General features: G+C 39.3%; 1 long non-coding RNA gene across 2 annotated transcripts in view; it reads left to right on the forward strand.

The window, feature by feature from the left end:
* Positions 1 to 12,150, forward strand: part of LOC146768599 (uncharacterized) — an 88,185-nt gene extending 76,035 nt beyond the window's left edge. For both annotated transcript variants that reach the window (XR_014958027.1, XR_014958028.1), the window contains exon 3: positions 1,971 to 12,150. This is a non-coding gene — a long non-coding RNA (uncharacterized LOC146768599). The remainder of the gene's footprint in view (positions 1 to 1,970) is intronic.
* The last annotated feature ends 1,032 nt before the right edge of the window (positions 12,151 to 13,182 follow it).

Below are 13,182 nucleotides of genomic sequence, written 5' to 3' on the forward strand. Positions count from 1 at the left end.
GAGGAATGTTTGAGGGACCTGGGGGTGTTTAGCCTGGAGAAGAGGAGGCTCAGAGGTGACCTTATTGCCCTCCACAACTTCCAGAAGGGAGGCTGCAGACAGGTGGGGGTCGAGCTCTTCCACCGGGCAGCAACTGGCAGAACAAGAGGACACAGTCTCAAGACACATCAGGGAAGGTTTAGGTTGGATATTAGGAAAAAAAATTTTCACTGAAAGAATAATAAAATACTGGAATTGTCTTCCTAGGGAGGTGGTGGAATTGCCATTTCTGGATATGTCTTAAAAAAGACTGGACTTGCCACTTGGTGCTATGGTCTAGTTGTGGTGTTAGGGCATAGGTTGGACTTGATGATCTTAGAGGTCTCTTCCAACCTTATTTTGATTCTGTGTTTCTGTATCCAGTGCCTCTCTACTTGATGTGTGTTGAACCAAGTGGAGGCCTGCAAGAGCTGAAGCTGCAAGTGTTTTAGGTCCTGATCTGACCTAAAGTCCTGCTGTGCTCTCAAGTGCAGACTGAGGTTTGGCTGCAAAAGGTTGAGTTCCTGCTGTGTCTAAGCTGAGGACATGCAGAGTGAGTGAGGTTCTTTGGACATCTCAACAGCCTTGCACTGCACATCCTGAGCAAGATTTTAAAAGCCATCCTGTTGGCTGGTACCATGCAAAGGTATTAATTAGGATCCCAAAATCCAAGGGGCTGTGACAGGCACTCTGACTAGTAAACTTCTCCAGTTCCAATAGGATTTGTCATTCTGTTTGCAGTTGTAGACCCTGCAGCAGTCAGGGCCAGCACAGCTGTGTGTGACCTTCCCACTGTAAGTGGCAAAGGGGAACAGGACACAATAACTTCCAGGAGCACTCAAGTATTTCTTCCAGAGCTTCAGAAAGCACAGAACGTTGTGTAACCAGTCATACAGTTTTTATATAAGTCTTTCCAGGTTGACAAAATGTTGTAGACAAAGTGCTGATTGGGAAAATGATCTTAGAAAATTCCAAACTAGAAAGAAAGATGTACCACAGCCTAAACTCATCTTTGCTTGAGAATAGGGTAGAGTAGCCTAAGAATCTGCGCTCACATGGGGAAAGAGAGAAATGGAATCTTACTGAGTGGCAAATTTAAATGTATATCAAGAGGAGCAAAAAAAAAAAAAAAAAAAATGGACTAAAGCCTCCCTAGAGACACATGCTATAAATCATAGAGTCCTTCTGATAGCATCAGTTCAATAACTGCAACAACAAAGAAGATTATTTTTTAATAACTTGGCCTCCAACTTGGTCAGTACCTTGTAAAATCAAGAGAACGGCTGACAGACACAAATATCTAGAGCTGCTTTTTAATAATGCAAGTTTAAATTATAAATCATTTCATGGTCTTTGCCCAGAGAAATCCCATGTCACAGGCCTTACTGAGAGTAGCCTGTGGCTCAGCACCTATGCTGCCAACACAGCTGCTCAGCTACAAGGTTTCCCTTTCTTTGTGTATGCAATTTCCCCATTATTTATTCCTCTGTCAGTTTAATTGTTTGGAGACCTGATTCCAGATCAGATAGCCCTCATGGAAAAATAGAGAGAAGTGGTGCTATTACTGCATGGAAGGGAATCACGGAAGCTTCTTAGCAGGAATTACTCTTCTTCTTTAGGATGCCTTTAAAAGTTTGTCAGATTGCCTTTGGGCATTATCCATGTCCTTTGAGGGAAGCAAACATGGGGAAGTAATGTTAACCTGATACATTGTCCAAGTCAGGACAGATACAACCTCCGAGCTTGACAATTCTGGCTGATAATTCCTCCATCCACCCTGTGTCCCATTGCCAAAGGACAATGGGATTGTCTGTGCCTTTCAGGCATTCTGGATAAGCAGGGGACTGGCTAGGTAGGGTTTTTTCTCAGCCCACTGTGGATATTCTTCACTTGTTTACTGTCCATGCCAACACTACCCTTAGAGGAACCTCCAGCATCCTCTCTTCTTTCAGATGACCAGCTTCTGAGGAACTCATATTTACACTTTTCCTTTGGGATCTTCCTTAAAATGCAGTCTGAGGTGCTCAGTGTGGAGAAGGAAGACGTGCAGAGGCAGTCCTTCCTGCAAGCCTGCTGCATGATTTGAGGAAAGCAGGGATGGGATAGCATTTCCTTGTGCACCATTGCTGGAAAGACAGCAGCATCTGTCAGCTGTGATATGCTTGAACAAGGACATAAGATTCTTCCTTGGCACATGACTACCAGATGAAGACTTGACAGTAAAAACAGCTGACAACAGGACAAGGCAGATAATAAATGAGCAATTTTACACATCCCAAGCATTAAAAAATCTGGAGGATATAATAAAACATGAGTGATACGTTAAAAATAATACTTTGAGGATTTTTTGTTTGGTTGGTTTGATTTTTTTCTCTTTGCTCTTCATTTCTGTGTTGTTAGTTTGCACGATAATTGTGTTTTATTCTTGTTCTCAAAAATGTGTAGGCTGGAAATTTGTTTTAAAGAGAAGATAGTTGACATAGTCATCCATTCTGATAATGCTGGCACTGAGGAGTATTTGGAGGAATAAAAACAAAACCAACCAAAAGGAACAAAATTGTTAAGACTCCATGAGACCACCAAGTTTCCAAGATTGTCAGTCTTGCCTGAGTTCCCTCAGTTTACAGTTCTGGAACCTTTTGCTGTCTTAGTGAAAGTGTTGCCCAGCAGTAAAGGAAGAATGACATTTTTTTTAGTTATCAAGTGTTTTAAATAGCATGTCACTAACAAAATCTTTCTTACCACTCTCAGCCAATCCCTTTTTCCTTGCTCTACTTAATGAGCTTGATACTTACATAAGTATGTAGTCAGTTCCCTTCCATAAGATGGGGATGCCATGATGAGTAGAAGCACATTCTCTGCAATGACAACATTTGATGCAGATTTCACTGTACTTCTGAGATTACATTGTTTATTTTCTGTCCTTAGTTGAGGAGTGAAGTAGTTTGATTTCCTAAGTGTTGTACTTAGACCCTTTTTGTGCATGTCTGTGTGAAAATGAGAATATTGTGTTATGCAACTAAAGGATTTAAAGAAATTTAAAATCATGAAACATATTGAATATACAAAATGCACGGGTTTTTTTCTCCTGAGGGTGTCTTCAGCATTTCTGTTTCTGTAAAATATAATCCCCCAAGAAAACCCAAAAGAAATGAAATGCCACTTTGGAAATTTAGAACTGTTGCCTGACTTGTATAGGGAAAAAATATATATAGTGAGGTGCTGTATTCCCTCAGCCAGCACATGTTTCTGAGATGTTTCTGGTGGGTAATAGTTTGTTAGTGGGATGATGTATGTTCCCTTGTGGAGGCAACAGTGTACTGTCATTTCTGCAGTTTGTCCGGAGAATTTTTGCCAACCATACTATTTTTTCTGAACAGAGCATAACTACCCATTCCAGTCTGACAGGGCAGGATGTGCTGATACAAATCACAGTGTGCTTCCTGAGCTCCGATGAATCTCATAAAAGGAGAGGATAGTCTGCTGTAATTAAATTGTGGAGCAGTCCCTATAGAAAAACATACTTCCCTTAAGGTATAATATGCTTTTAATAAAAAGGATAGGTCTCAATGCATCCCATTCCCTCCCAGCTGCCTGGCAGTGTTTGGGTATTCAGGATGTTAAATCAAATCCTTGCAATAGCAAAATTGGAAGTCTGAGATGCTGTATTTCTTTTTGATGAGGAACTAATTGTACCATATCACTGACATGCTGAAAAAAATGTTGCTGAAAGATCAAGTTCCAACATCAGTAAGCACTTTTTGAAGTCACACACTTTCAACTGGGAGAAGAGGACCTGTTTGTGATCAGCCTGTTATATTAGGTAGTGATTTTCAAAATTACAGCAAGAAATCTATTGAGATAACAATCAGAATTATGTTGGTCTTTTCAGATCTGATTGCTTTACTTATTAATTTTTAATTTTAATATGCAATCTACAGAATCATTGAGGACAACTGATATAAAATAGTTCTTATAAAGCAACCTGGCTAATTAAAAGCTGTAAAAACCCTACAAACAGCCCAGCCAATATCTATCACCATCAGAGGCCTTAATTTCATGAAAAAGAAGCCCTCCAGTGAAATTCCAGTGGTGGCTGGCTAAGTGGACTCTTTAATTTACTCGTCTCCTTTGAGAGTTTTAATAATGAATGCCACTCCAGCACTTGGAAATGTTCATTTGTGCACATGTGACTGCACACACACACAGGCTTGGAAAGTCTCCACACAAGGAATGATCTGGCCTTTGCCACCTGGAAACTGCACATGGAATCATGCACTTGAACATGGCCCTTCTTTCTTGTATGAAGGCCAAAACTAAAGTCATGTGTGCAGCTGGAAAGGAATTTTCCATTTGACTCTTTGGTAGGTTGTTTTTTGGTTTTTTTCTTTCCCAGCAGGGCAGAGTAAAAGGCTGATTCACTCTTATCTAACTTGTCTGAATTGTAAACTGCATCAGGATGCTTCACTCTGGCTTCCTACGAGGTCATGTTTAAGGAACAGCACTGACTCATCTTCAGGTGGCTGCCCAAAGTGCCAATTCATTATAAAATCACAAACCTGAGGGCAGGATAGGGGCTGCCTATTTCCAGTTTTGTAGCCACTTTCTCTGCCTTTCTTATGGATTATATTTCCTGAGCATTGCCAGTTGGAATAGGAATGTGGACAGTTAAGAAGGAAGAACAACCCTGTAGATCTTTCTATATGCTCCTATATCATTGCTACAGTGTCTGAGCAATTCCTATTCTCTAAAAGAGTTAACTTCACAAAACTTTATTGTGGAACATCCTTGTTACCTGCGTTTCACTGGCTGGAGCTGAGAACCAGGCAGTGTCTATGTGCAGATGGACAGATTTCTGTTAGAGCTGCCTTTTATGCAGAAATGTCATGTTTAGAACTCTTCTATGGGAAATTCAGCCTGAAGAGACTGATTTTTCACCAATCTAGCTCTCTTGAGAGTGCTACAAAGGCATCACTTGGGTAGCTGGGCGGAGACAAGAGCATGGACTCTGCTCTCCTGTGACAGGGGACACAGGATGCACCACAGAGTGAAAGATTCAGGATTCTAGGCAAAGATATTGAGAAAACAGTGACATTACAACCTGGCGAGGACTGGTCTCTCTCAGAAGTCTGTTTGAGGGTGTGCTCTGCGCCCAGGGGACTGCTCCAGAATTTCTCAAATTGAGCATCACTGAGTGAAATGTATGAGCTGGTCCGATTGCAGTGGGCAGACACAGGGATAGCTCTGCTTGCACCTATTTTCAATGAGGTTAAAAATAGGCTGACCAAAATCACAACTGAATTGGGGGTGTGTTATGATGGACTGCTTTTAGCTTAGTTTCCTGTCAGGGTTCCTTGAGGCAAGGGTTGAAGAAGTGGGTGCTTTTACTTCATCACTGTTGTTGGGTTTTTGGGTTTTTTTGTGGTTTTAAACAGGAATCCACATAGCCTTAAAGACAGAGCTGTAGTGCCAATCAGTTAAGATCAAAAATACCACAAACAGCAAAAGGACTGTTAGATACTGAGCCAAATCCAGAGCAATTCATTCTGAGCAGTGGTTTGTGAGTATTCATCCTGGCTTTGCCCTTTCTGTCCCTGTTTTTCCAGCTGACTGTAAGGACTGTGCTCCAGCACTTCGGGGCCAGAGGGCCATGGGGCAGTGCACTATTTATGCAGTTATGCAAGAAACATTGTTCCATCAGGACTTGTGATCTTAAGAACCAATTTTTTTTTGTGGGGAGAAAAGGTTGAGAGACCAGCTGTTGATGATTGATAAGCAGAATTGTTCTGGGGGATTATTTACTTTACACCATGACCAGAACCACAGAATATGTCTGTTACCAATATGTTGTCTCCCAGCAGACAGAAAAAGCTGTATTTCAATAAAGAAATATTGAGCTCAGTCTCATCCTGCTTCTCAAAATACACTCATAGGCTAGCCACAATAGTCTGTGTTTTTGATTAGTTGTTTTCAATCTGTTTAATTTATTATGGATTTTATTTTCTTTAATTGTGTGGGGACCTAACTTTGCAGACATGCTGATATGAATTCATAAACCTTGAGGATTAAATCCCTACTGATGCTGAGTCTCTGAAGTTGCAGCAGCTTTGTTCTTCTCCTGTATTGTTGTGCAGTGATCCCCTGTGCTGCTAAACCACTTCCAAAGCTCATTGCAGCCATGTCTGTGTTTTAATTTTAGGTGAAATGATCCTTGCCTGCAGTTTGTTAAACACTTTGACATGCTTTTGATTTAAAGGTGTTATAAAAATGCAAGATTATTTTGTGGCTTTAGATTCCCAAACATCTCCTATAAGTATTTGAATATTGATAAACTCATGGCTTGAAAACGCTGCAACTGCAACTTCAGAAATTTCTTCTGTTCCAGTTTGTTTAAGCAAAGCTTGTTTAACATTAAATATTTAACAAATTTCTTTCTTCAGATCAGCATACTCATTAATAACTTAAAATATAAACTATATCATACATTAAAGATGCAGATCAGACTTTTTATTCAAACTGGATCCTCACTGTCCTACACATAGTTATGATAAATAGCACCTTCTGCAGTGAGTCACAGCTTCTGTCAGAAATTACCCCCTGAGCAAGAAGCAAGGCAGAATAAGGCAGCAGTCTGGCTGTATCTATGGCCAGTGCTGACTGCCTGTCACAACACACCTTTAAACTTTTGGCCTCTGTTTCCCAGTTACCAGACTCTGGGAATTTCCTATATTTAACTCACTTCAGAATGGCATTACGTGGGGACAGTAATATATTTTTTTTTTTATTATTATGGGGTTCTTTTGTCCGCTTGATCTGTGACATGTTCACCAAATTATTGTTACAAAAAGACCTTTCCATTCTGGGAATACTGGCAGCTGAGGACCAGCCAGGCTGTTTCAAGCTATAGTTTTGTGAGAGGAAGAGACAGAGGAACATGTGGGTGTCTGGGGTAAGAGGATTTAATGGTGCTGGCAGAGTGCTTATGGGTACATATAAGACAAACTGACTATCTTAGTCACTGGCACAATGAGAGACCCTTGGGCATTCAGGGAAGATACCAACCTCACATGGAAATTGGAAGGGTCAGGGTGAAATAAAAACAAACAACATAGAGCTTTTCATCTGAGTGAAGCATTTGTAATAGGTTTTTGAAAAGGGTTCCCAAAGGATTGTGAAGGATTGGTAAAGACTACAGGAGCTATTCAACCCTTGAGGGACTTAGATATTGATGAAAATAGGGATAGACACTGAATGGTGTTGACTTTGAAATAAGCTACTATTTTGTATAAACAAATTGTATCCTGGAAATAGTAAGTAATTCCATCCAAGCCTATTAAATAAAAATTGATTGATCTTTTTAGGGAAAATGCATTTCAAAGAGACGTTTAATACAACCTGCCAATTCAACTTGTTTTGGCAAGGAGGAAAACTGAGGCAGTGCTTTATTCCAGCTCTAAAATGAGCAAACTCCTGGCTGAGAGCATTTGTTGTTTGTCTTACTAAGCCCTATCAAAGTGCTTAGTTTTCTAATTACATCACTTCAGGATTTAACAAATATGCTGCTCTTATGCCTTCAGCACAGCCTCTCTGCTTCTGTGCACTGCCAACAGGCCAATGGTGAACAGTTCCATACATTACGTAACTTAGAAAAAAAATGTTTCACACTGACACCTTTTTTGTTAACATGAAACAATTGTTCTTGAGGATTTTTAAGATTAATTACGTTAAAAGACTAGAATTATTTGAATATGTGGTTATTTCATTCTCAAAATGATGTGGTTCTAATATCTGTTTTGGTTGAGACCCTGCTCTTTCACAGAATCCTTATTTGCAGAAAATAATTTCATCAGCTTTAGGCAATGCTGCATCATGTTCCTATTATACATTGTGTTTAAGTTTGCATAGCCCAGGCTGTAAGACTAGAAGACAGAGAAAGACTCATACAAGGAAGGAAAATATTGGAAGGACATGGGTTGTATTTGATTCTACACAGGATTTTAATTCAGATGTATTTTCTGGTAATTGGCGGTCTTAGTTTGACTCTGGCATGATACTGGAAAATAGCACCCTCTAAATTCTGAAAACTCTACAGTCTGCAACGTGGTGACTTGATTTATATCTGAGCTCTTTGTTTTAAGCTATATGGGTCTCATCTGGTTATCTTCTTTGTCCTGGGTTTCATTTCATACCAGTGTTATTTATTAAAACAGAAAGGATTTGAACATTGCCCTTCAGCTTTCAGAGCATTTGGCTAAATGGCTATCACACTACAGGTTGCCTTTTCTTTCAAGCTATTTGTATTGCATCTGAGTATAGAAATTGTTTAGTGCACTACAGCCATGTGAAAACTGTTGTTTTCCTTAATTCTTTATTTTCCTTTCATCCTAACTGATTACCACCTCTGTCAGAATTTATCAGCACTGCTCTGTGCACTGGACTGTGTGACCTAAATTTTATGACCTTGCGTCCAAATCTAATTCTCTGGTACAAACTCATATTTCTTTGCTGATCTTTTAAAGACATTTTCCTCATTAGCATGGCAGGAAAGCATGTGGAAGCCAAGTGAAACAATATGCAATTTTGCATTGCACTCAAATTCCTTGCTGCAGTGCACTCAACTAAACTTCTATTAAAATTGTATTTTCCCCCATATCCTTGCTTCCTCTTTTGCCAACAAATAATCTGTCAGTGCTAAGGAGTTATTTATTTTGATCATCTTTGATTATTCCTGTTGCCTACCAGCCTTCAATTTGTCCATTTTTCTATGGCTACTCAAGTAATCTCAGTGCCATCAAAGCCTTTCCAGGATTCTTTTTGCTTGAAAAATCCCAGCAACTGTGTTTCTACTGCACGGGTATCCTTATTTAAAATTACAATATTAACAAGAAATTATATACAATAACAAAATAAATTTAACTCTCTGTTGTGCAGTAGTGTGATAAGTGATTGTAAGTAGCAGCTTTTTTTTGTCCCACAAGAAATCTTCAAGAATTTAGATTGTTTTAATAAATATGAAACTAAGGGCGTCTCTCAGGCATTTATATATCTATTCTTAGGCAAAAAAACAAAGTGTTTGTATGTAGCAATTTTATTTGGTCATGTCATGTCTCGATAGACACACAAATGCTTGTGGGCCACTTGCAAAGCTGTGTAACAAATATCCCTCCAGAAATAGCCAGGAACATCAGCTGAACAACCTAAGATAAAATGTAAAATGTTCTTTAACATCACAATATCTCCTAAACCACATCCTGTCATGAAAAATAGAGTTTGTACTTCAATTTTTTGTAGCAAAATCACACCAGTAAAATCTAGAAATAAACGCAAAAAGAGTGAAGGGCATCTAAAGGATTTTGCTGTGGTTAATTGTGTAAACTCAGGCTGATAGGATTTCATTTTTACTTCTAGAATTTACTGGTGGTATTTAAATATGATTTCAGTGTCACACCACCTTCAAAACCACTAAATTGGGAAAAAAAATGTTGCTTCCCAATCTTGTGTTCATCTCTAAGGTATTGTCTTGCTCTGGAAAATAGCATGCAAGTGTTATGATCCAAGTCTTTTTCCTGCTCAGTGTGGCACAATTTACAGGAACAAAACACAGGTGAAGTTTATGCCCTCATTCATATATGGAGACTTGTTGTGTGGTACATGCAGTACATATTGAGTAACTGTAAAAATTCACAGTATTGGAGCTATTTAGGGAGATGAACACACTGATGGTGAAAATACTTGATGCTTAGACATTTCCATGCTTTTGTTACAAAGAATTGGCAGATCCTGAGGCTCTTTACAAGGTAATGTGGTAATTTTCTGTACAGTACAAGTTAGACAGTTAGGAAAGCCTAAAGCACAGCCCCTTTTTCCTGTTTTATTTGCTACCATTAAAATATGTGCAGCTTTACAAGCTTCAGATAAACTTTTCACTGTTCACAGTTTATTCAGCAGATGATAATGCACTTGATTATATGTAACCTCCTGTTAAATTCATTGACTCTTGCTGAGTTATGGAGGGTTGGCTTGTGTGCATGCTGAACTGGGTTACCTTTGTTTTGTTTTAGTCATTTTACTAAGTAAGTTCCGTATCTCAAGGTTTCCTGCTGTCACTTAGAAGTGACAAAAGTTCCTGCCTTGTTCTTTGTCAAAAGTGGCCTGTGAGGCCCCAGTTCTCATCATCTCTCTCTCATCTAGAAATGACCCTCCACTATCTTGCCAACAACAGCATCCCAGGCAAGCTGCATAACCCTGCAGTGGTCAAATGCAAGCAGTGATTTAGCTGGCACATGCTGGGTTATGAATTCCAAGATCCACAACATCATTTCAGTCTCAAGAATGCAAATACCTCTGTTTTGAAATAATTGCCTACAGAAGCCTTCAAAGCATAAATAATAACCAGACAATGCGCAGTGTTTGCTATGGCAACGTGAGTTCAAAAGCCAGCAGTGCAGTAATGATGCCTCTGAAAAGAAAAATGTGGAATTGCTCTGGAAGGCAAGTGTCTCAGCACTGCTTAGAAGTTGATCCAGACCTCCTCTGCCTCCTGCAGCTGCACCTTAAACAAGGTTATTTGCATGTGAGTGGCTTCTTGCCTAATTCAAAATGTCTGAAATATTGTTAAAGACTATAAATTAACGTTGTTTGGTTTTTTCTTAGCGTGAGAGCCAAAAGTCTGCACTGCATGCTTTGGAACACAGAAGGAAGGGCAGATTTTAGGATGCAGTGGATACTGTGATATAGTATTGGAGGACTACACATAGTGAGGAGAACCAAAGCAGCACAGTTTTATCCACAATGAAATGTAGGTAACAGTCCCTGGAGTAAAATATTTGAAACAACTCAGTTTTGTTTTGGTGGAAACCAGTTGGTTGACTTCAAAACCCTAGAATTTAATTGGTTTGTGTTCAGTTTGGACAAGCAGGGTACCAGAACTTAGGGCTGAACTCTGAAGTTTATCACAAAGAAGACAATCCCTTGGCTGTACTTTCTTCTCTGTTCAGTTGTGGAAAGAAAGCTTTTAGATGCTTCTACATAAAATTCAGTCCGAGTGTTGCATTCCCAAGAGGAGCCATTTGCAAATGTTTTTATAAGCCTGGATAGAAATCAAAGGCCAAAAGCACATCAGAAGCTTCTGATGTATCTTTCATAACTTCTAGGGCCACGATGTCTTGAGTGACAATAAAAATTATTTCAAACACAGCTAACATCAGACCAGGACTTTGTGCTGCAAAAGAGAGAGTTGAACAAGTCAGATTGTTCTGATAGCTGAATGATCAAACCTCACTCATGTTGACTAGCGTGGCATTTCAGCAAGATTTGAAAAATTGTTGTCAGAACCCATCTGCTTCCACAGATAGCGTGGTTCACGTGTTGACTGCAATTAAAGAAGCAGGGCTGTCCTCTCCTATTAGATGCATTACACACTCTCAGCTCAGTCACTGAGAAGGGTCTAAATATGCACCAGGTGAACAGTGCTTGCATCATTTCTCCAAAGCATCCACACAGCAAGAACTGCTGGAAAATAAACAAAGCAGCTCCTGCTGGCTCTTTAGCAATGTAAATTAATAACAGATGTTCTAACAGAGTTATGACATGTTATGTGAATAGTTAAAGCAACAATCAGCCATTAGTGCTGTCAAAAAAGATCTGGTGAAATGGATAAAACCCCATGACTTCTTTGAAGGTGATTTGACAGGAGCTGAAAGTGTCCTCTAGATCCTAGAGCCCATCATCACAGTTCTTCATGACAAAGGAATTCCCAAAGTTCTGGGAATATTATGGAATGATATTTATGTCACTGAAAGTCACCAGCCCTGGACTGGCAGCTCATTGGTAACAGCAGTGAATACTTGAGAGTAGCTAAACACCTAGATATTGTGAGCTTTAATTGTTTTGTTTCTCTGGAGGCACACACACAGAGGGCGGTGATGGGAAGGAAAAGATGTTCATTTCTTGCAGAGAGCTGTGTGCCCAATTCCAGATGCAAGATCTGTTCCCATGAGGAAGCCCAGAAAATTAAGATTTATGGTGGATTCTGTAATTCTGGGTCTGTAATATGGCAGGGACAGAGAGACACACAGGTAGGGGGTAACAGCACTTCTGCTAAACCTTTAGAAGGCAAATCCTTGCAATTTACCCCCCACCTGTGAAGTCCTCAAGTGCAAGGATTTGAAAATATGCGCTTGAGAAGATATTAGTGGGTGTTCTGTTATAAATCAGAAGGGTATTAAATATGCTGGTGTATGAGATTACCAGCTGAAAATTGAAGACAGTAAAATGTGATTCCCCCATGTGGTTGAAGCTGTGCAAAACTAGGTATTCATTACTGTCAGCACTAGCAGAGGAATACCTTACAATACCCAGCAATTTCGAATGGTTAGTGAAAGAATCTGCTCAGCTGCTTGTGATATTATCAGTGTTCAGAAGTCTGCCCCTCTGGGGAGGATGTCAATCAACTCATTATCATTAAAAAAAGAAGTAGAGAGAAAAGTTTGAAACGTGGATTCTGCCACTCTGGATTTACCATGTTTTTGACATTGGCTTTGTTCATTAAAAGAAGTTAATCTGTTTTTGCTGGAGCCAATTTAATTTTGATACTGTTGCAAATGTCTCATTTTCTATAGAGACACATAGTTTCTTGCAATATGTGTAATATTTTTTGGGATGTTTTTTTCCTATTTGTGTTGCCTAATTACCTTAAATAAACTCTAAAATTCACATCAATGTAAGGAGACAGTGACTGTTTTTAAAATGGGCTATCTCAAGCACAATTTGCTCAAAAATATTATGGGGAGGAGTAGGCTCACGATTACCGAAAGGAAGAAATCACAATATGTGGTATACCAAAGAATATGTGTGTTTCATGAAAGCTTTGTTTGATAAACTTTCAAGAGCAGTTACGAAACTCCAAGATTAGGATACTTCTGAATGTGATAGCTGAGATCAAAGGGAAAATCATGATGTTATATATACAAAAGCACTTCTATCTCTGAAATGCATTACTCAGTCATAGTAAGCAACCCACTTTAGATTCCATGATTACTTGAAAAACACTTTGTGGCTTTCACAGAGCAGACATAGCACTTGAGATATTCTGTCATTTTTATATTGTAGGAAACAAGCTTGGAATTGCATCAAAATCTTGCACATATTACATAGGAAATCAGC

Source organism: Lonchura striata, chromosome 1 (genome assembly GCF_050655825.1).
Source record: "Lonchura striata isolate lonStrDom1 chromosome 1, ASM5065582v1, whole genome shotgun sequence".
Classification (NCBI taxonomy): Eukaryota; Metazoa; Chordata; class Aves; order Passeriformes; family Estrildidae; genus Lonchura; species Lonchura striata.